The sequence below is a fragment of the Furipterus horrens genome, unplaced genomic scaffold (genome assembly GCF_987537825.1).
Source record: "Furipterus horrens unplaced genomic scaffold, mFurHor1.1.pri manual_scaffold_7, whole genome shotgun sequence".
NCBI classification, from domain to species: Eukaryota; Metazoa; Chordata; class Mammalia; order Chiroptera; family Furipteridae; genus Furipterus; species Furipterus horrens.
In genome coordinates, this window is record NW_028327177.1 from 56,717,850 (window position 1) to 56,741,428 (window position 23,579).

Here is a 23,579-nt window from a genome sequence, read left to right on the forward strand (position 1 = left end):
ACAATAAATAAATGTTGGCTGAATCAGTCTTATCCTACTATGAATGCAAACAGCACCAAAGCTATGTTAGTGACTCAGCAATTTCAAGAACAATTCTAATGGGCACCATAAGATAACTTTAAAGTATAGGAGCCCTGACCAATGTGGCTCAGATCGTTGGGCATAATTCTGCAAATCAAAAAGTCGCCAGTTGATTCCAGGTCAGGATACATGCCTGGGTTACAGGTTTGGTCCTGGGGCCCGTACATGAGGCAACCAACTGATGTTTCCCTCTCACATCGATGTTTCTCAACCTCTCTTTCTCCCTCCCTCCCTCATTCTAAAAATAAATAAATAAGTAAAATCTTTAAAAATAAAATCACAGGATACAAACTGGCAACTAGTGGACAAGTTTTTGTTTTTGAACCTACAGAGTTGATTTTTTTTTCCCTGAAAGATAAGGACTTTTCTTTTTATTATCGTACAATCACCATAGAATTATCACAACTAAATTGTTTTTTTAAAAACTAAATTTAAAAAAATCCCCTTAATGTTATCAAATACCCAGTATGTGTTTAGTGAAACCTACAAAGTTTTTAAATTTGGCTTTTAGTTTTCATTTGAACTAGTTGTTTATATGTAGAAATAGGGAGATTTCACACACAGACCTGTATTGATGATTTCTGTGAAAATGAAAGGATCTGACAATACTGGAATCACATTCTGCAAGGCAACAGCTGGCTGCAGTTTACTAAGAGCCCTTGCGCTTAGCCAGGGTGGCCCTTCCAGTCAGGCAGGGCTCTCCAGGCCCTTCTGGTTTATACCACCCACCTGGGTCTACAGGTATTCATGGGCCTCCTATCCTGGAGCTTGTTCTTATATATTTAAAATGAATCAATGACAAACAAGGTGAGCAGAATAACTTCCTCTAGGTTCATTGAATTACAATTTGAGAATGAAATAGTTTGTCTGCTTCAGGACTACTGAGAAATTACTAGTCACACAGCAATGAAACTGAGAGCCTGCTTCTTGTTGCTTGCCTACTGGGAAAGCTAGTCTCTTCATTTCTGTAAAATAGAATGATAAACTGTTCCAGAGCCTTTCAAACAGTTTCACATGCATGCATACAGTCCATACATTCCAGTATGAAAGCAAATCCCAATCTCAGTGTTATGGCATGTTGTTATTGAGATTCCTTTTTTTTTGAGCAGGAGTATCTGGGAGGAAAAGGTTAGTTGTACATTCCAAAATGAGAACTACCATTCATGACACATTCTTAAGACACGAAAATTACACACAACACATACAAATGATGACTATACTTCAGAAATGAGATAGTTTCTACCCTAAATTGTAGAACACTTACAAAATCCATAGGTCATAATGTCAAATGCTCTAAATTCTCAAGTTTATCTGCAGTGCTTAAATGGATTTTCTAGGAAAATGGGAAAAACAATCAAAGCAAATTTATACCCCATCCTCATCCCAGCAGAAAAGGTAAGACATAAAATCACTATTCTGTATTCATCAACACTCTTTTCCTTTTTGCCCCAAGGATATAGCCAAAAAGGACAGTCTTCTCAGGATCCTTTACATGGTCTGACACATCTGGGACCCAAAACAAGCAGAAGCCTTTACCTGTGGTGCTTTTCAAAGAAAAAACCAGTCAAAGTTTGGAACTAATACTGTGTCCCAATACAGTGATAATGAAGGTGATATAAATTCTTCATCTAATGTGCCACAATGAGAACATAAAATAAAATTGTACTAAAATTTGTAAAAGTAAGAGGGTTTGATACCTCTATGTCTCTTTCTCATCACAGATGTCTACGAAATTTCAGTCACACTATACTTAGTGTCTTAAATTGAAAATAAATTATATAAATTATATAAAAATATTAACTCTAATTATATCCAGCTAGATGAACTATAAAAATTTATTGTGATTGATTTAATACTGCAAAGAAAATTAAGTAATATGTGTGTGTGGTGTGGGTGTGTATGAGTATCCTACATTTTAACTTCTTAAACGTAAATATCTATGGGCAGGACTAAAACACATTCTATGAAAACAAAATCTTTAAAATTTTTCCACTGAAGCAATATTAAGGGTCAGAGAGTGCTCTTGAACCAAAAAACAAATTCTTGTTAAACAATCTAAGCCAAAGCCATTCATGTTTAGAGACAAATAGAGAGAGAAAAGATGCGAATTCATTTCATCATTTACTCTTCATACAACTAGTATGTAGTAGGTATAAAGGGATCTTAGCCTCAAATCGTACTCTTAAATTAGAAAATCTGTTGGGTCCTGTCTCCTGCCACATAAGAAAATGAAACAAACTCATTTTGACATATGGTTATTTGGGAAAAAATTTTTTTCAATATTTATTTAAAATTTAAAAAATAATAAAATGGTCTACCAAATGCAATTTACTGTTAATTGATTTGATAAATAAAGATGCCAACTCTTGTTGGACAGCAAAGACTGTCAGGATAAAATATGTTTAAGCCACACATATTTTAATGACCAAAGACTCACAAATCCCCTGAAACTACAGTTAAAAAAATGTGTTTTTCATTTTGTTAAATTTACTGGGGTAACATTGGTCAATAAAGTTATATAGGTTTCAAGCATTCAAGTCTATAATACATCATCTGTATACTGCATTGTGTATTCACCACCCAAAGTCAAATCTCCTTTCATCACCATATATTTGAACCCTTTTATCCTTTACTACCTTTTGCCCACCGCTCTTCCCTTCTGGTTACCACCATTCTCATGTCTCTGTTTATGAGTTTTTATTTCTCATTTGTTGCTTTCAGTTTTATGTCCCACATTATGAGTGAAATCATATGGTTCTCGACTTTTTCCTGACTTATTTCATAATTAGCATGATATTCTCAAGATCCATCCATGTTGTCACAAATGGCAGTATATCTTTTCTTATGGCTGAGTAGTATTCCATTGTATATATGTACCGCCTCTTCTTTATCTAATCATTTATCAAAGGACACTTTCGTTGTTTCCATGTCTGTGACATCATGAATAAAAAGCATGTGTATATTTTATGTTCTCCAATATCATTTACTGACCTTCATGAAGCTTTAAAACACTACATGCTCAACAAAGAAGAGATTTCCTTATTTTTCCCCTTCACCTTCCCCATTTTTTCAGAACTCCAAATTCCAGACTTTTAATTTATTTTTTATAGGTAAAAAGCAAAACTAAATCAAATATTTATGAAAATGAGTTTAAGGGTCATTCTACTTTCCTTTGTAGAAGTTTCAGCTCAATAAAAAGAACCAGAAATTATATGGTAAGGAAAATAAATGCTATTTTGCTCCATAATATAAAAAAACAAAACAACAACAGTAACAAAAGTAACTCACATTCAAAGTGAAATAAGGGAGTAAAAATAAGATAAATAAAAGAGGTTTGATTTAGGTAAATTTCTCCCTTCTCTTGGCCTTCCTACACCCCTCCACATGGTCCCTTTTTCAGATACATATCCTAGGGCCTAGTGGGATATCTTGAAAAACTACAAGATATACACGGAGCTGAGCAGAGTGGTGACAGACTCCCCTACAGACAAGATAACAGATAAACACAGCAAGTTCTAACAGGTAGCTAGGCAGTAGGTGTTGACGAATGAAAACATGGGGAAATCATTTTCCCTCCCTCAGATCCACATACCAAAGTGCTCCATGCCCAGAAATTTAGATGGAATAATCAATGTAAAAGATGAACAAGAAGCAAGTTAGTATAGAAATTTTAATCTGTTCCTTTATATATATACATATATGTGTATATAAGCCTAGTTGATAAATTAATACACTTTCTTCTAGCTCTTAATTACCTACTTATTTAAAAACCAAAACCTTTTACATGAGTTTGCAAACTGATGAGTGGAATACAAGGAGATGTTCTTCTCTTATGAACTAATTCAAAGATTCCATTAAATGTCTTCATCTACTGTTTCCCAGCAGAGTAATTTGGGCATTGAGAAACAGCCAAGTTATCCCAAAGGCAACATAAAGACAGTGATATCCATTTCAACAGGTTCACTGTGGAAGCCAAATGAGAACATAATATTCTGCAGTCCTCCTACATACTAGATAGAAACCCACAAAAAAGCAGATGTCATTACTGTATAAGTTTTAAAAACTGAAGTTCAGCATCCAAAATTTTCTAGGGCTTCATGTATATATAGAGTGGGGGAAAAGTAGGTTTACTGTTGTTCATATGGAAAATAATACAATTAATAAATAATAATATAAGATTAACTGTTTTACATACTCACAATTGTAAACCTACTTTTGCCCCACCCTGTATTGGTCTTTAGGTATGAGATTCAACCTCTCCCTACCTCTACCCACTACAAATATGTTGTCTGCTCAATAATATTTTTGATGAAAATATTTTCTGGAAATATAAACTATATAGACCATACCCATACATTCAACCCATAGTACACATGATCTTTGTTAATGAGCAGTCTACTTAAAATTTCATTTTCATACAAAATCCTGGTAATGGGTTTTCTTTTCCTTTTTTAAAAAACATTTTGTAAATTTTTTAATTGTTTTTCTATTACAGTTGTCCCATTTTTTTCCCCATTGCTTCCCCCCACCCCTTCCCCCACAGTCTATCCCTACCCCATTGTCCATGTCCATGGGTCATTTATACGTTCCTTGACTAGACCCCTCCCCTTCTTACCCCCCTTCTCTCCCTCCACCCCTTTCCCCTGTTAACTATTAGTCTGCTCCCTGTTTACATGACTGGTTCAATTTTGTGCATTTGTTTGTGTTATTCATTACCCTCCTGTATTAGGTGATATCGTATGGTATCTGTCTTTTGTTCCCTGGCTTATTTCACTAACCCTAATTCTCTCTAGTTCCATCCATGTTTTTGCAAATGGTAGGAGTTCCTTCTTTCTTTCTGCTACATATTATTCCATTGTGTAAATGTACCACAGTTTTTTGATCCATTTCATCTACAGATGGGCACTTAGGCTGTTTCCAGCACTTGGCTATTGTAAATAGCGCTGCTATGAACACAGGGGTGCATAGGTTCTTTTGAATTGGGGTTTCAGGATTCTTTGGGTATAATCCTAGCAATGGAATTGCTGGTTGAAAAGGCAGTTCCATTTTTAGTTTTCTGAGGAAATTCCATACTCTGGTAATAGGTTTTCAAATGACAAATTCATGTGATCATGAATGCTTCTTACATACTAATTTCTTTTAACTATTTTTCCTAATTAAGTACAGAATCTTTCTCTTATTAACTTTACTCAGAGTTGAAATTTCTGATTATATCGTCGTCGGCAGCCATCCGTCTCGAGAGACGATGGTGTAGCTTCTTAAGAGTCTACCTGCACCGCCGAGAATGGCTGTGCAGTCCGACTCGGGAGTGACACGGTATCTGTCTCCTCCCATGTTGAATCGACATCTTGCGATGAAGCTACAGAGCCTGGGCAGGGTGATATGGAGGGTCTGCTGTTGCCCATGCAGCAGACACCCCCTCTCTTCGCAGCTGAAGGATCCAAGGGAAAGACGGAGTCAATACAGCTTGGCTTCAGGTGCGCCGCAGGAGTTGCCGGTGTTGACTACAACGTCAAACCGCCTTAGGGACTCCGGCTCCGGATTTTCTGTCGGGGTTTACTCCCTTAGCCCTTCCCCTGAAGAGGTATGCCGCAAGGCAGCGGAGGTTTTTTGGAATCAGAGTTTTCCTTCTCTGATGTGCCCTGACTGGAAGATCGAACCAGCGACACTTAGCTCTGATTATATCATGATGCATATTTTGTTATGGGTTCTCAACTACCTGAGTGAAAGTGTCATTCAGTATTGAGGGACACTCTGAGGAAGCCATCACTGAAATTATGCTCCCATGACAGAAATTCTGATCCCTTAACTTTGCTCTGTCACCCTCATTATAGGTATAAAACTCTCTGGTAAAAAGTAGAGAAATTTAAGAGAATATAGAATAAAAAATTATATCAATTCAATTTTCATGAGAACTGAATGTTCAGTTATATTTGGTTATGCTTTCACCATAGACATAGGTATTTAATTCATGAGTAGATGAGTTTTTGCCACCAGTTTTTTAAAAAATTCCTGTCACTATCCAACTGCATGTCTTGCCTCTACTCATTCATAATAGTCCTGGCCCTGAAGAAATTAGTCTTGTTGGAGAGAAAGGCAAAGAAGACAACGATTACTAGAGGTTATGATAAAACACACTACGGAAGCAGAGAACGCTATGGTGATGTAATACCTAAACACTAACTTTCAGCTAACAACTACAACATGCCTCTTGAGGAAGGAGAAAAGGTAGGAGTATACTACTTCCAGCATTTAACATTCTAAGGTTTTCTGAGAAATTCATACATATTCAATTTATATTAAAATATTTAATATTGTTCAGAGGTCCTGGGAAATGCAATAAATGAGTATTTTTGCCAAACGAAGATTTAAGGGGCAGGAAAAAAAAAAAAAAAGGTTTCTTGCATGCAAGTTTCATTGCAAGCCCAGCCAATGTAATCCATGTAGAAAAATGTCCCAAAGGAAGTTTATATTATAGCTTTTTGATAATGTTTGGTTTTAAATAGTTAGTATCTATGAAAGCATGTGTTTGTGTTTTATTTTGTATTATAGAAAACAGGTTCCCAAACCTAACTGTTCCATCACCTCTAGTCTGACCTATAACTGTTATCCATTACTCAGCCAGGCTGTAAGTACATGTTGGGCAGCCAAGGACAGGCATCCTGCCAGACTCTAGAAAGGCATTAACAAGTAAGAGAGACAGTGATCAATCACAAAAAAGACACATGACCGGACACTAGCCAAAAAAAAGAAAATCACACATTCCAACAGACACTAAGGTAAGCCTTCTTTAAAACCATCATTATCAGCACAAACTTAAATCACCTTGGTTAATTAGTGCACTGAATACGAAAAACAAAAAAAGGTTATTTCTCAGGGGTCTAGTCTCCTAGTTATAGGGTAAGATACAGTTGTTTACTCACATGTATACAAATTAAATATTTTTTAGAAAAAATCATTTAAATATATATAATATTCAAGCAAAACTGCTCTAATCCTTAGTTTTCTGTGTACTTACTGCATTTTGAATACAACACAATCAATGCACATCTGTGACTGGAAAACAAAGAGTAAATAAGAAAAGAGACTGAGAAAGAACCATTCATTCCAATGAATGAAGGAATAAATATAATATTTAAAGATGGAGAGATGTAGGTAAAAACATAATTACCACTGTACTTTTCTTACTTCTAAGTCACCTTTTCCAATTTTCAATTCCGTACCTGATTAAGAAAAGCACATAATATATGTGTTCTTTGGCAATACAATGTAGTATCTTAAATGAGACAGCAGAGTCCATGCATGCATAGTAGGTACTTGTCTAGTATGGTTAGGAAAGCTGGGGTATTCCACCAATTCAGGAATGGAAAGTCAATAAACAGACAAGGAGGTTGTATTAGTATGAAAATATTGTTTGCACATGAAACCTTAAAACAAAAATATTAATAATTATATTTTTAAATAACTAATTCTCCAGACGCACTTAACACTCAGACAAAAAGTATTCCTCACTCAGTTCAGAATCTACTCTGAAACTTATCTGAATGAACTTAACCCTGATTGGCAGCAAGCCAGCAATCTTGTCACTGAATGACTTAACAGAACACTGTGTTCTTGGCACAAGCACAAGAAAAGGTGTTGAAATCTACACTAAAAAGAATCTCAGCTTACATTTTAAATCAATTTTTAAACATGATGATAAAAGATACTTAAATATGATAAGCGATTTTTAGTATTTGGTATATATTTATTTCAGCTAATACTCCATTTAGGTCCCTTTCAATATTTCCCTGAACAATCACGGGAACCCCTCCCCAAGCACAATGAACCCACACTTTGGCCCTCCTCCTTCTGTACCTCCTCCTGTAACAATGTACCTGGAAAATTCCAAAGCACTCTGAGCTGGCATTTTAGGGAGAGACAACAAGTAAAGCTAGAAATAATGTATTGACTCACTTCTGTGGAAAGCCCTGGAGAAAAGTATGGGCCACGGCTCAGTTCTCTCATGCAATGCAGTTAGAACAGGTAAGAGGTAGTAAAGTTACATCATTTCCATAAAGGTTGTGTTAATTCATCTGCAAAGTAAGGTGCAATGCAAATGAGAAGGCAGGTAAAAGGGAATTTGGCCAGGAGTCTATATAATTTTTCAGAAAAAAAAAAAAAACACTTGTCTTTTCCTTTAGTTTTTGACATCCTCCTTCTTTCCTTCTCCAAAATCCAGGTCTCGAAAACTGCCATCCTTGGTATAACTTAGTTCATTCTCACCATTAGCTGAAGCAGTTTTTCTCTTTAACATTATAATATGCAGGCAAACACTTTTCCAAAGTTGCTTAAGTCAGCTCCTTTTTCAACTCAAACGACTCAGTAAAGTTAACCTGATTTATTTAAATGTGCACAAAGTAAAATTCACTCTTTGGGGAGTATAGTTCTGTATGTTGTGGCAAATGTGTAGTTGTATATCCACTGCCACAGTGCTGAAGGATAGTTCACTTATCCAAAAAACTTCATATTGCCACTTTGGAGTCAATCCCTTAGCCCAAACATTGCCAATCACTTGTTAGTCCATTATGATAGAATTATAATATACTTGGTTCTGGCTTCTTTCACTTAGTAAAAGGATTTTAAGATTTATCCACATTGCTGCATGATCAACAGTTTGATTCTTTTTATTATGTACTGAAAGTATTCCATTATGTGGGTACATCCATTCACCTGTTAAAGGACATCTGGGTTAATTCCAGTTTGGGGAGGCTATAAGCAAGGCTGCTATAAAATTTCCTGCTCAAGCTTTTGTGAGAACCTACGTTTTCAGTTTACCTGGCTAAGTACCTAGAATTGAGATTGCTGGGTTGTATTGTAAGTATATTTTTAACATGTCTGTGTACAAGTGTTTATATTTTATTGAAATATATTTAAGACTTCCAGTCAAGACAGAGGTATAGGTAGACACACTTCACCTCCTTGTGCACCATAGAAAGAATCACACACAACCAGATCTCAAAAAACAAATAACCAGAACTGCCAGGAAATTGAGCTATATGAAAGTCCAACAACCAAGGATTTAAAGAAGACACATCCATCCAGACTGGTATGAAGGGCAGAGTCACAGAGACAAAGTGGAGGGGCAGTGTGGCATGGAGAAGAGGCAGTGGCAGAATGGATGGTCCCATGTTTAGTTAGGTGTGGTGGATGAAAACAGGGAGGGATACCCTGGGAGCGAGCTATCCCTGCCCCAGATCAGACTTAAAAGCCCAGGGTTCCCGCAGTGGAAAGATAAACTCCCATTACCTCTGGCTCTTCAGGGAAGCAGAAGAAACTGCCAGATTTTCACCACTTAAAGGGCCCGCATCATCTTAGAACATATGCAAATTCCAGGGCAACACCTGGAAGGGCACCAATCACATAGAGGAAGTGGGTGAAGTGACTGGAAATAGAGCAAGTGCTGGGCAAATCACCAAAAGCCAAGCAACACAGTCCCCTCTCCAAGCCCACCACCACCACCACACACAGAGCCACCAAGCAGTGAATCAGATTGCCTCATCTTGGCAATTATCTAAGGCTCCACCCCAGACAACTTACAGGTGCATTTGCTACATAGGCATGCTACTAAGAAAGAGAGTAAAAGCAGCTCTACCTCATACACAGAAACAAACACAGGGAGGATGCCAAATTGAGGGCGCAAAAAAAAAAAATATGGCCCAAATGGAAGAAAAGAACAAAAGTCCAGAAAAAGAATTAAACAAAATGGAGATAGCCAACCTAGCACATGTAGAGTTCAAAACACTTGTAATAAGGATACTTAGAGAACTCATTGAGTATGGCAAAAAAATAAAGGAAGAAATGAAGTTTACACAGTAAGATATAGAAAAATATACAGGGAACAGTAAAGGGAAGGAAGTCAGAATTCAAATCAACAATCTGGAACAAAAGGAAGAAATTAACATTCAACCAGAATAGAAAGAGGAAACAAGAATGCAAAAAAATGAGGAGAGCTTAGGAACCTCTGGGGCAACTTTAAACATACCAACATCTGAATCATAGGGGTGCAAGAAGTAGAAGAGGAAGAACAAGAAACTGAAAACATATTTGAAAAAAATAATGAAAGAAAGCTTCCCTAATTTGGCAAAGGAAATAGACATATAAGTCCAGAAAGCAGAGAGAGTCCCAAACAAGTTGGACCCAAAGAGGAGCAAACCAAGACACATCATAATTAAAATGCCAAAGGTACAGATAAAGAGAGAATCTTAAAAGCAGCAAGGGAAAAGCAGAGTTACCTACAAAGGAGTTCCCATAAGACTATTGACTGATTTCTCAAAAGAAACTTTGCAGGCAAGAAGGGGCTGGCAAGAAATATTCAATGTGATGAAAAGCAGGGACCTACTACCAAGATTAACTCTATCCAGCAAAGCTATCATTTAGAATGGAAAGGCAGATAAAGTGTTTCTCAGACAACCTAAAGCTAAAGAAATTTATCATCATCAAGCCATTATTGCATGAAATGTTAAAAGACTTATTTAAGAAAAAGGTGAAAATTATCAACATTAAACTCACAACGAACTCACAACTACCAACAATTGAATCTAAAAAACAAAACAAAAACAAACTAAGCTAACAACCAGAACAGCAACAGAATCATAGGTATGGAGATCATTTGGAGGGTTATCAGCTGGGATATGGAAGGGAGAGAATGGGGGAAATGGTGCAGGGATTAAGAAGCATAACTGGTAGGAACAAAATAGACAGGGGGAAGTTAAGAACAGTGTAAGAAAGAATGAGGCCAAAGTACTTACATGCACAACCCATGCCCGGTGGATGGGGGAAAAGGAGAGCAAATTGGGACAACTGTAACAGCATAATCAATAAAATATACTTAAAAAGGAACATATTTAACATAATGTACAAATTTACAATACACATGTTGACTTCATACATTTATATACTGTCACATACTTGTCACTACAGCGATAGCACTTGTATGTGACGTGTGCCTTTGGTGTCTTATCCTAAAAATCATTGCCAAAATCAATGTTGAGGACCTCCTTCCTTATATTTTTCAAGAAGTTGTATGGTTATCAGGTCTTCGGTCCATTCTGAATTCTTGTGAGTGGTATAAAATATGGGTCTAATTTCGTTTTTTTTTTTGTTTTTTTTTTTTTTGCATGTAGTTATCCAGTTTTCTCTACACCATTTGTGAAAGAGACTATCCTTTCTCAAAACGTGTTTTTGGGCTCCACTGTCAATTATTAGTTGACTGTTTATGTGGACATTTAATTCTGGGCTCTCTATTCTGTTCCATTGATATGTACCTATTTTTATGCTAATACTATAGTGTTTAATTACTACAGGTATAGTGAGAAATCATAAAGTGTGATGCCTCTGACTTTGTTCTTCCACATCAGGACTGCTATGACTATTTGAGGTCTTTTGTGATTCCATACAAATTTTAGGATTTTTTTTTCTGTATCTGTGAAGAATACCATTGGAATTTGGACAGGTGTTGTACTCCATTCATAGATGGCTTTGAGGAGTATGAACATTCTCACAATATCAATTCTCCCATTTCATGAACACAGGATGTCCTTCCAATTGTGCCTTCTTTGATTTCTTTCAACAAAGTCTGATTATTTTTGTTGTATAGATCTTTCATCTCCCTGGATAAGTTTATTCCTAGATCGTCGTCGGCAGCCGTCCGTCTCGAGAGACGATGGTGTAGCTTCTTAAGAGTCTATCTGCACCGCCGAGAATGGCTGTGCAGTCCGACTCGGGAGTGACATGGTAGTATCTGTCTCCTCCCGTGTTGAATCGACATCTTGCGATGACGCTGAAGCTACAGAGCCTGGGCAGGGTAATATGGAGGGTCTGCTGTTGCCCATGCAGCAGACCCCCCCTCTCTTCGCAGCTGAAGGATCCAAGGGAAAGACGGAGTCAATACAGCTTGGGTTCAGGTGCGCCGCAGGAGTTGCCGGTGTTGACTACAACGTCAAACCGCCTTAGGGACTCCGGCTCCGGATTTTCTGTCGGGGTTTACTCCCTTAGCCTTTCCTCTGAAGAGGTATGCCGCAAGGCAGCGGAGGTTTTTTTGGAGTCAGAGTTTTCCTTCTCTGATGTACCCTGACTGGAAGATCGAACCAGCGACACTTAGCTCGCAGGCCGACGCTCAATCCACTGAGCTAAACCAGCCAGGGATTCCTAGATACTCTATTGGTTTTGATGCTATTTTAAATAGGATGACTCTCTATATTTCTTTTGGAGATGTTTCATTATTAGTGTATAAAAATGCAACTGATTTCTGGATGTTCTTTTTATATCCCTTACTTTACTGACTTCATTGATTAGTTCTAACAGTTTTTTTGGTTGAGTCTCTGGGACTTTCTATATATAAAATCCTATCATCTGCTAATAGTGACAATTTTACTTCCTCCTTTTCGACTTGGATATCTGTTATTTCCTTGTCTTGCCTAATTGCCCTATCTAGGATTTCCAATATCACATGGAATAACATTGGTAACAGTAGTCATCTTGTCTCCTTCCTAATTTTAGAAGAAAAGCTTTCCCTTTTTCACCATTGATGATAATATTTAGCTGTGGGTTTGTCATATATAGCCTTCATTATATTGAGATATGTTCCTGCTAGACCCAATCTGTTGAGGGTTTTCATGTAAAAAGAATGTTGTTTCATAAAATGCTTTTTTTCATCTTTTGAAATGACCATGTGATTTTTACCATTTTTTTTTAAAGATTTTATTTATTTATTTTTATACAGAGGGGAAGGGAAGGACAAACAGAGGGAGAGAGAAACATTGATTGGCTGCCCTGACTGGGACTCAAACCGGCCACCTTTTGGTGCTCAGGCTGCCACTCAATCCATTGAACCACACCAGCCAGGGCTACCTTTCACTCTATTAATGTGATGTACGACACTTAGTGATTTGGATATGTTAAACCATCCTTACACACCACAGATAAATTACACTTGTTCATGGTATATAAATCTTTTAATGTGTTCTTGAATTTGGTTTAATAGTTTGTAGAGAATTTTTGCATCTATGCTTATCAGAGATATTTGTTTATAATTTCTTTTTATTACAGTGGCCTTATATGGCTTGGTATCAGGCTAATGCTGGTTTCATGAGTTTGGAAGTATTCCCTCCCCTTCAATTTCTTGGAAGAGTTTAAGAAGGTATGGCCTTAATTCTCCCAAACAGTAATTAATTAATTAACATTTGGCAGAACTCACCAGAGAAGCTGTCTGGTCATGGGGTTTGCAGGGTTGGTTAGTTTGATTATTGATTCAAACTCTACTTATTATTGGTCTGTTCAGATTTTCTATTTTTTCCTGATGCAGTCTTGGTAGTTTGTGTGTTTCTAGGAATTCAGCAGTAACATTAAGTTATCTATTTTTTGTCATGTAATTGTCCTGTTTTTTTCTAATATACATATAGCTACTGCAGTTTCTCTTGATTTCCACTTGCATGGAATATCTTCTTCCATCCCTTCACTTTGAGCCTATCTGTGTCTTTAGAGATAAAATGCACCTCTTCTTTTTTGCATATTTTATTGATTATGTTGTTACAGTAGTCCCAATTTTTTTCCCTTCGCTCCCCTCTGCTCAGTACGGCCCTTCCCCCAACAATCCCACCCCACTTAGTTCATGTCTATGGGTCGCGCATATAAGTTCTTTGGCTTCACCCTTTCCTCTATTATCCTTAACTTCCCCCTGTCTATTTTGTACCAACCAATTATGCTTCTTCATCCGTGCACCATTTGCTCGTTTCTCCCTTATCCCTCTCCCAGCTGATAACCCTCCAAATGATCCCCATACCTATGATTCTGTTCCTATTCTGGTTTGCTTAGTTAAATTTGGTTTTTATTTTTTAGATTCAGTTGTTGATAGTTGTGAGTTTGTTGTCATTTTAATGTTCATAGTTTTGATCTTTTCTTTTCTTTTTCTTAAATAAGTCCCTTTAACATTTCATACAATAAGGGCTTGGTGATGATGAACTCTTTTAGCTTTACCTTGTCTGGGAAGCACTTTATCTGCCTTTCCATTCTAAGTGATACTTTACTGGATAGAGTAGTCTTTGTTGTAGGTCCTTGCTTTTCATCACTTTAAATACTTCTTGCCAGCCCCTTCTTGCCTGCAAAGTTTCTTTTGAGAAATCAGCTGATAGTCTTATAGGCACCCCTTTGTAGGTAACTCTCTGCTTTTCTCTTGCTGCTTTTAAGATTCTCTATCTGTACTTCTGGCATTTTAATTATGATGTGTCTTGGTGTGGTCTTCTTTGGGTCTAGTTTTTTGGGGACTCTGTGCTTCCTGGACTTGTAGGTCTATTTCCTTCGCCAAATTGGGCAAGTTTTCCTTCACTGTTTTTTCACATAAGCTTTCAATTTCTTGCTCTTCCTCTTCTCCTTGTTGCACCACTATGATTCAGATGTTGGCACATTTAAAGTTGTCCCAGAGCATCTCCTCATTTTTTTCAATTCTTGTTTCCTCATTCTGTACTGGTTGACTTTTTTTCTCCCTTATGTTCCTGGTTTCCTTCCCTTCACCATTGGTTTTGTGTAGATTTTCCTTCGTTTCACTTAGCATAACCTTCACTTCTTCCCTTATGTGTCTGCCGTACTCAAGCATATTTTTCAAACCTGTGAGCATCTTTATCACCAGTGTTTTGAATTCTGAGTCTGTTAGGTTGACTATCTCCTCGTCGCTTAGTTCTCCCACTGGAACCTTGATCCATTTCCTCTTTGGGGCCATACTTCTCTGTCTCCTGATCTTGAAAGGCTCCAGTGTTTGTTTGCCTCTGTATCTTAGGTAGAGCTGTCAGCTCCTGTTATGTTGTAAGGGGCAGAGCCTTAGGTATTCATCAGTACAGGGCGACCTGTTTCACCACGTTGCGGTGCTGTGGGGGGGGGAGGGGTCAGAGAGGGAATAATGCCCCTTGCTCAGCACTTGCTCCTTTTCCAGGCACTTCTCCCACTTCCGAAATGGACTGGCGCCTCTCTAGCTGTTGCCTTGGCCGCCATTCTCAGAATGGGTGTGTCTCCATAAGTTCTAGGACTATGGGGGCCCTTTAAACAAGCGGACTCGGCTGAGAGACCAACAGTTTCTTCCTCTGCTTCAACCCCCACTGGTTTGCACAGTCAGAAACAATGAGGATTGATTTTCCCTGGCGCTGGGACTGTGAGCTGAGGGGCCTGGTCAGGAGCTGGGAACTCTCCCCAGGTGTCCCTCCCCACTTTTTAAAATGTGACTGCCCTTTCCGCTGGCTTGCCACTGCCGCTGCTGCCACTGCCACCACACCACATCTTCTCTGCCCCGGCTCTGCCCCTCCTACCTGTCTGGATGAGTATTTCTTCTTTATATCTTTCTTTGTTGGACTTCCATGAAGCTTGATTTTCTGGAACTTTTGTTTGTCTCTAGGTTTGAGGTAGTTGTACTCCTTCTTAGTTGTGGAGAGAGACCCAGCGTGTCTGTCTAGGCCTCCATCTTGGCCGGAAGTCCTATAATGCACCTCTTACAGGCAGCATATATAGTTCAGAATTGTTTTGTTTTAATCCATCCAGCCACTCTGGTTCATTTAACTAGTAAATTCAATCTACTTACAATTAGAATGATTGTCATCTTACTATTTGCTTTCTGAGTTTTTTAAAGTATATTTTTATCTTCAGTCATTTTTGTTGAGTAGGGCATGTATCTATCCACATAAAAATAGACTATAGCAGACGCCTTTTAGAATCAATTCGTGTAAGCATTACATTTGTGTATATTTTCAAACTTTGATTCTAAAATTGAGAGCAGTAAGATTAAAGGTAAATTTAGTAGCAAAAAAAGTCTGATTTGACTTCTTACAACATATTGTATCATTTCTCTCTTGAGAAAGCAAATAAACAAAAAACCTAGCAGCACATAAAAATTTTCTTATAAAACATTTCAGTACTTTTCTCTTCCCATCAAAAACCGAACAAAAATAAAGTGTAGCATCCATGAAAGTGTCAAGAAAATAGCCGATTGTATTCTTAATCTTAGTAATCCTTTCTTGTAACAAAATAGCACTTGGCCTCAGCAGTCTCAACCAAATGATACAGCGTTCATCTTTTTGCTTCTTTATGTACTACTGAGTTTAAACTGCAGAGAGCTATATTGATAAAATACTAAAGATAACTTGGATTCTGTGGTAAGGGTTCTAATAAACCCAACACCAGAATGGGGAACGTGATTCTAAACTGTCATAAGCTGAAAACTTGGTAATTGAGAATAAGAGAAAGTGCCCTCTCAGATCCACATTACAGTTTTTGGTCATTTTCATAATAAACTGCATTACAACAGCTTGATGTGCTATTTGTTTCATCAGAGCCCCTTTCTGTTAAACTTCCAGATGAAAACACAAGATATTGAGCAGTTTCTTCATATACAAGGTATGAATGGTCAGACACAATCTTTATCACCCCATCAACTCAACATGTCAAAATGTCTGATTCTTTGCTCATCTTTCTGCATAAATGATTCTGATTTATATCCATCTTCTGTTTCTTTTACCTTTTTAAATCCTCCCTCAAGGACATATTCTACTGATTTTAGTAAGACAGAAATGGGGGGGGGGGGGAGAAACAGAGAAAGACATCAATTGGTTGCCTCCCCATACACACCCCAATCAGGGATTGAACCCACAACCTTTTGGAGTACCGAAAGATGCTCTAACTAACTGAGGCGCCGCTAGGGCTCTTTTCTTTTATCTTAATACAACTCTTATTAAAACCATCCTTGCTAATGGCATCTACATTCCAGACATTCTCTCTCTGTACGACAGCATCTTCTTTGTGCTGCCACTCTTCTTCCAATTCATTGCCTCAGTTCTGATATTGATGTTTTTGCTTTGGTATATTCTCAATCCATGGACTCAGAGCTCTGCAGTACTAAGGTACCAAGTTTCTGCTGAGCTTTGGTGAGATTCCATTGGACAACACAGAGCTCTTCACAAACTCTTTTTGCTTTTGGCAAGCCATTTCAAATCCATGGCTATACATCTGGGCGCCTCTCTTCTTAGCCTCACTTTCTGCTCAAGGGAGGGTCCAAGGTCCTGACAGCAGCCATGGCTACTCCATGATTAGCTGTGCCGGGTCCTACAATGGACTTAGTATGAGTCATTTTCCAGTGTTTTTGTATTGCCATTCTCTCCAGCCCAGCCCTGTTTCTGCATACTTTTGTAAATTGGTGATTCTCAGTTGTCAGTATGTTGTCTTCCCCCTTTTTTATTTTTCGATGAATCTACCCTAGATTTTAGCTTTGTGGTTATCATGAAGTTTGCATAAACATGTCAGAGTTAAGACAGTCATTTTATGCTAATAACAATTTAACTCAACAATAGAGGCTCCACCCTTTTACTCCTCCCCTTTTATGTTTTTGATGTTACAGTTTACCTCTCTTTATGCTGTAAATCTGTTAACAGATTATAGTAGCTGCAGTTATTTTTCGTATGCTTTTCCTTTAACAACCACTATAGTTAAGTGGTTAATTACCCTTTTAGAGAACTAAAAGTTGTCTAAATCTGGCTGTATTTTTCACCTTTATCAGTGGGTTGCATAGTATGTTTTCATATTGTTGATGAGCAACTTTTTGATTCTGCTTGAAGAACTTTCAGCATATTGTAAGGAAGGTCTCAGCTGTACTTTGTCTGGGAAAGTCTTTACTTCTCCTTCTTATCTAAAGGACAACTTTGCTGAAGTGTTGTTGGCTGTTGATTTTTACCTTTCAGCACTTTGAATATGTCATTCCACTCTCTCCTGAACTGTAGGGTTTCTGCTATCAGCTAGCTGATAGCCTAATACGAATTCTTTCACAGGTTACATTCTTCACATACCCCAACCCCCGACTGCCTTTAGTATTCCTCCTTAGTATTTTATTTTTGATAGTTCCATTATGTCTTGGAGAAGATCTTTTGTTACTGAGATAGCAGGGTGAATTTTTAGCTTTTTGCACCTGAATGTCTGGGTCTTTCCCCAAGCTAGGAAAGCTTTCAGCTATTATTTAATTTCCTGCCCCCCTTTCCTTTTCTTCTCCTTCTGGAACCTGATTATTTAGATGGTTTTCCTTTTGAATGAGTCCCATAGTCATACAGGCTTTCTTCGCTCACTTTTATTCTTTTCTGTTTGTTGTATTCTGTGTTAAGATCAAACTCTTATCATCTAACTCACTTAATCAACATTCCATCTGCTGTACTCTCCTACAGTTGCTCTCTTGTATTTTTCATCTCATTCATTGAATTCTTCACCTCCAGAATTTCTACTTGGTTCTTTTTTATGGTTTCTATTATTAAAGAGTTCATTTTGTTCTCCTATCTTTTTCTTAATCTCATTGAACTGCCTTTCTGTTTTCTTGTAGCTTGTCAAATTTCTTCAATACAGCTATTTTGAATTGTTTATCAGCCAAATCATAGTACTTGTCTTTGGGCCCAGCTGAAAAATCATTAATATCTTTTGGTAATGGCATATTTTCTTGGTTTTTTAAAAGTTCCTTGTATTTTTGTGTGGCTGCTTGAACATTTGAAGTATCTTTCTGGTTATCTTTGATGGGTTACAGTTCTTAGGCACTGCTTCTCAGGAGTTTTCTAGGTTTTTCATGGATCATGGGTTATCATACATTATCATGGACCATGCTCCACTCTTCTTGCTCCCCCTTGTGGAAGAAATCTTAACCGTTGTTTTATTCTGTTATAGCTCACCACACATGCTGCAGGGAAACTCTTTTATTTTTCCAAAGGCAATGATGTAGGTCAAGTTTGTGGTTTCTTTTCTTCCCACAGACCCTTGTCTGTTTTCTTGATCCCTGTTCTCACTGCCACACTTGGGGGTGCACAGATGGAGTAGGCCACAGAGTAGGAACAGGGAGAGGTGTGGATTTACCACTTGGGGCATTGGGGTGTCTGAGACTTGGTGGGGATATCCTCATGTGGAGTACTCTCAGAAGCTTGTTCACAGAATTCCTGCTGAAGTCCTAAAGCAGATAGCAAGAACCACATTTTTAAAATGTGCTTTAATATTCTTACCTTCTTCCTTTCCTCCCCCCCCGCCCCCCAAGTCATGGAGATCCCACCTCAGAAATCAGGGTGCTGATGTACAGAAATGGGTTTCTCCAGCCACAACATGCACAACTGGAATAGTCAGGCACTCACTGGTTTTCACCTTCTCCATAGGAGAGGTTGCCCACTGTATTACCAGACAGCTTACCCCATGGAGTGTCACTGGCATGAGGGTAGTCCCTACCTCTCTTCTGCATCCACACTCATCTCTATACCACTCTGATGCCATGCTGGAATGACCCAGGTCAGTACTCATCAGGTATATTTCCCTGACAGTTAGTGAGGGTGGGGCCTGCTTGTTGACTCCCCTGATCTGCACCCTTACTGAGTTCTTCTTTATTTATTTTCAGATACACAGGTGAGCTAGAAAGCCCATAGGTCCCTTGACTTAGCGGGCATTTTTATTCATGAATGAATGTCTAATTACTTGTTTAAAAAAGGCAAGAGAAAGGAGGATGACTGATGCAGCTGTGGTGCTTACCAGTATATCCTTAACTTAATAAGAAACTGCTAAATTGTTTTCCAAAGTACCTGTTCCATTGTGCATTCTCAAAAGCAATGTATGAGCACTACAGTTACTCCTCATTCTCAATAGCATTCAATGTTGTCAAGTTTTTGTTGTTGTTCTTTTTTGCCATTCTAATAGGTATGTAGTATAGCAGGTACACTTTACAAATTGGAACACCACACATATGAATCTAAATCCCTATCTGCTCATGGAGAATCAGAAGTTTAGATAACATTATACTAGAATTCCTGTAATGCAAAAACCGGTTAGAACTATTGCTACCTTCCCATGAACATATTCTCTATATTAAATCACAGCTTCTACCACTCTAAGCTATCTATACCAGCCTGCTCCATATATTCAAGTTACCTGCCTGATCTGTAGAGACACTTGAGTTTGAGACCCACATATATATACTGGTGAAAGCCTAGTGTGCCACACTCAGCCCTATCCCCTAAAACTAAAATCCATATCCTCAGGTCCATTCACGATCTTGCCCCAAGCCACCTGTATAATTTCACCTCATATCTTCTCCACCCTAGAGTCCTATATTCCAGCTTGCAACACTACTTAAACACATCTCTATCTCCCTACCTCTTTACTACTTTCTGAAGTATTGCTCAGCCTTCAAAATCCACTCAATTTCCTCTCTGAACTCACCCAGTTTTCTTCACATTGCTTCTAAGACCTGGGACATTAAAATAAAAATAATTATACGATACAAAAATTGTTTCTCAAATGTTACAATACTGCTTTCAAATGTAAACTTTCATTTAAGCCAGCTATCCTCTACCATATGCTATGGGATGTGGTTAATAGCAGTGAAGAAATGCAAAATATGGTCATTAATAATATAGTTTCAAGCTTTTCATCTGCCCCTTACTTAAGAAACTAAAGCAGATTCACATCACAGTTTCTCCCTTGTTCTTAGCTTTCTTGAGTAATAGTCAGGAATGAATTAGCTAATACCAGAAATGCACATAACTCTGAAAGTATGACACAAATTATATTAAATGTCATCTTTCACATGTGTCGAATGAAAAAATAAAAGGTTTAGAAGCACCAATCTTAGTCATCAAACTGAAACATTCCCTTAAGTAACCCTTTTCTGCTCAGTTTCTTCTTAGGAATCTATAAATTGTATAATTTACTTAATCTCTCTTCATACAAATTTTATTCTTTACAATGGAGGTGATAACAGCAAAGTTACTGAATTGTTATTTAAAAAAAACAGTATACATGCAATGACCTATTAAAGTGTCTCCTACAGACAGGTGAAATACCTAAGAAATGCCCTACAAACCTTTTCTTTTTCCTCCCACTTCATTAATTCATTGATTAAGTCAACAGCTGGTGAGTTATTTACCACATGCCAACCTCTGTGATAGGTACTGGAAATGATAAATAAAAGCTCAGACTAAGAAAATACAACTCTCAGATACTTGAAGCAAACAATAGTAGAGATGATAAGCCAACTTTTGTTTTCCTAGCTGCTTCTTAATTTTAATGCCATCATCCAATTTTTATATTGAAAAGAAATTTAGGAAAACTAGCTCAGTAAAGGTACTGCATATCCTCAAATTCTAGTATTAAGTAATTTTTAAACTAGGGGGAGAAAGCAGAGATCAAACTGAACAAGACAAGGCTACAATCTTCAAAACTTCTCCTAGGTGAAAATTAGCATGGATAATATATAGTATTCACTTGATTAGACATAGTATAAGTCTACTCGTAAAGTGAGGATAGCTAATGACCTTGGAGTGTGTATATCTTACCCATTCCAACCCAATGAAACCCTAGGTGAAAAACAAGAAAGTTATTTTACAAATTACCTATGTATTCTGAAATGTCTGCTCACAAATGTGACCACTCTGATTTTGAGAATATGTAGAAATCCTGTCCAAAATTCCTAAGTTAGTATAGTACAGATAGTAGAAAGGAAAAGTCAGCCAAGGTAGATATTTACACTAAAAGTAAGTAAACAATGATATACTAGTGGGCATAAGAAAGGGAGTTTACAACATATACCAAAAGCTATCTTTAAAAATATAAAATTGGGACTTATTTAAAAGTACAATAGATGATAAGCCAGAAATATGAGATAGAAGATCTAATCTGTCTTCCCATTGTAACTAGATAACATATGGCAGACAATCTACAGAGAAGAAAGCAGTAAAGCCAAAGGAAAAAAAAACCCAGGTGGCAATCAGCCAACCTGTTTCTAATCCTGAACCGTTTTGTAGTCCAGACAATTCTTGCACTATCAATCCTAGTCCTTGGGCTTTCACTTCTCTAAGATTCAAATGATTCTATCTGAAAATGAGAATAAAGAAACATCTCCCAAACTAGACAAATCTTCCCTCCATATGCTAAATTTTAGTACAAATAGTTAAGACTTCTATAAGTTTCTCTGACTACAAAATTTCAGATAAAATATCCTTTTCAGGATCATTAGAAATAGAAATAAAGAGGGAGCTATAGAAAAAAAAAAGATAAAATAGAAGGCAGAGGTGCAATACACATATTGGTAATACTATCTGGGAAATGACAAAGGAAGCTAAAGCAAAGTAAACTTGCCTCCAAGAAACATGTTCTTATGTCATTTTTGGCATAGCAGTAGGCTGGACAGGGGGCGGGGGCAATAGGAAGAATAAAAGATTCATTTAGAAACTGCTGATACAGCCAGGTGAGACATACTGATATTTTCTATATTCTGTGGCAATAAAGCTTTAGAAAAGGAATTTAGAAAATATTCCTAAATGTACACAGGGATATTCCCTTAAGTTGTACCCACAAGAGGGAAAAAAGGTACTAGAGGTACTGGAAACTGTAATGCACAGAGAATGTACGTCAGCAATTAACAACAAACCAGGGATGAAAGTTAAGCTGTAGAAAAATAAAATTACTTTTTTGTATAAAAATTATCTGCAATAATGTAAAAGTTTTTAACTGAGAAGAGTTTTGGAAATGGAATAGTAAATACAACTTAGCATTATTACATAACATAGCAGTACTAATTTAAATGCGTTAAGTATTTTCTTTATTTCAAGGTTTTTTAAACAAAAAATATATGTCTATGTATCTCAAAAGCCCTAAACTACAAATTCATGCCAGTATTATTTTCCCCATAGGTTTCACTCTTCTGAAAGTGGGACAACTATAATAGAAAACAATAAAAAAATAAATTTTAAAAAATTCTTCTGCTATGAGAGCTCTTTAAGGACACAAATCTTATAACTCTAAAGAGAACACACTGTACTACCTCATAGCCTTACAATGAGAATTGAATGAAATGATGCACACAAATATGACAAGAAAAGTTGTTTATCAGCACACTGTTTCAACTCCAACTATTGTAACACCAATTTGGTGTATTATAATTTAATTCTGACATTAGCTGCCCTATGACAGTACCAACTCCACATGTTAAGAGCAAAGTTCTCCACATTCTCCTCACTTCTGACACCAGCCACTAGTTCCAGGTGTTCCAAAACTGACTGGGCACAATTCAGGGGTTCCTACAACCCCCTCATATTTGATAATTCACAACAACTTAAAGGACTCTGGGAAAGTGTGCACAACTATAATGCATTACAAAGGTTACACAGAGTGAAGTCTGAGAGGGTCCCATATGCACAGCTTCCAGGCCTCTTACTGTAGAATCAAGAACTGTTAGTTATACTCCCAGCACACTGATGTGTTCACTAACCAAGAAGGGCCACTGAGCTTGAGTGTCCAGAGTTTTAATTGGAGTTTCATTACTTATGATTGATTAAATCACTGACCTCACTAAAGGACAAGCAAATAAAAGCCTCCAAACTGAAACTATCTAGTGGCCTACCTCATTGGCATAAAAAGATACTCTTAACACCCAGGAAATTCCAAGCATTTTTAAAGCTTAGTAGCAGGGACTG

General features: G+C 37.4%; 1 protein-coding gene and 1 pseudogene across 3 annotated transcripts in view; both read right to left on the minus strand.

The window, feature by feature from the left end:
* The window catches only part of SPIDR (scaffold protein involved in DNA repair), a 396,715-nt gene that overhangs the window by 343,070 nt on the left and 30,066 nt on the right, over window positions 1-23,579 (minus strand). The gene's annotated exons all lie outside the window — the stretch shown is intronic.
* On the minus strand, window positions 16,171-17,184 carry LOC150004492 (hsp90 co-chaperone Cdc37-like 1 pseudogene; annotated as a pseudogene).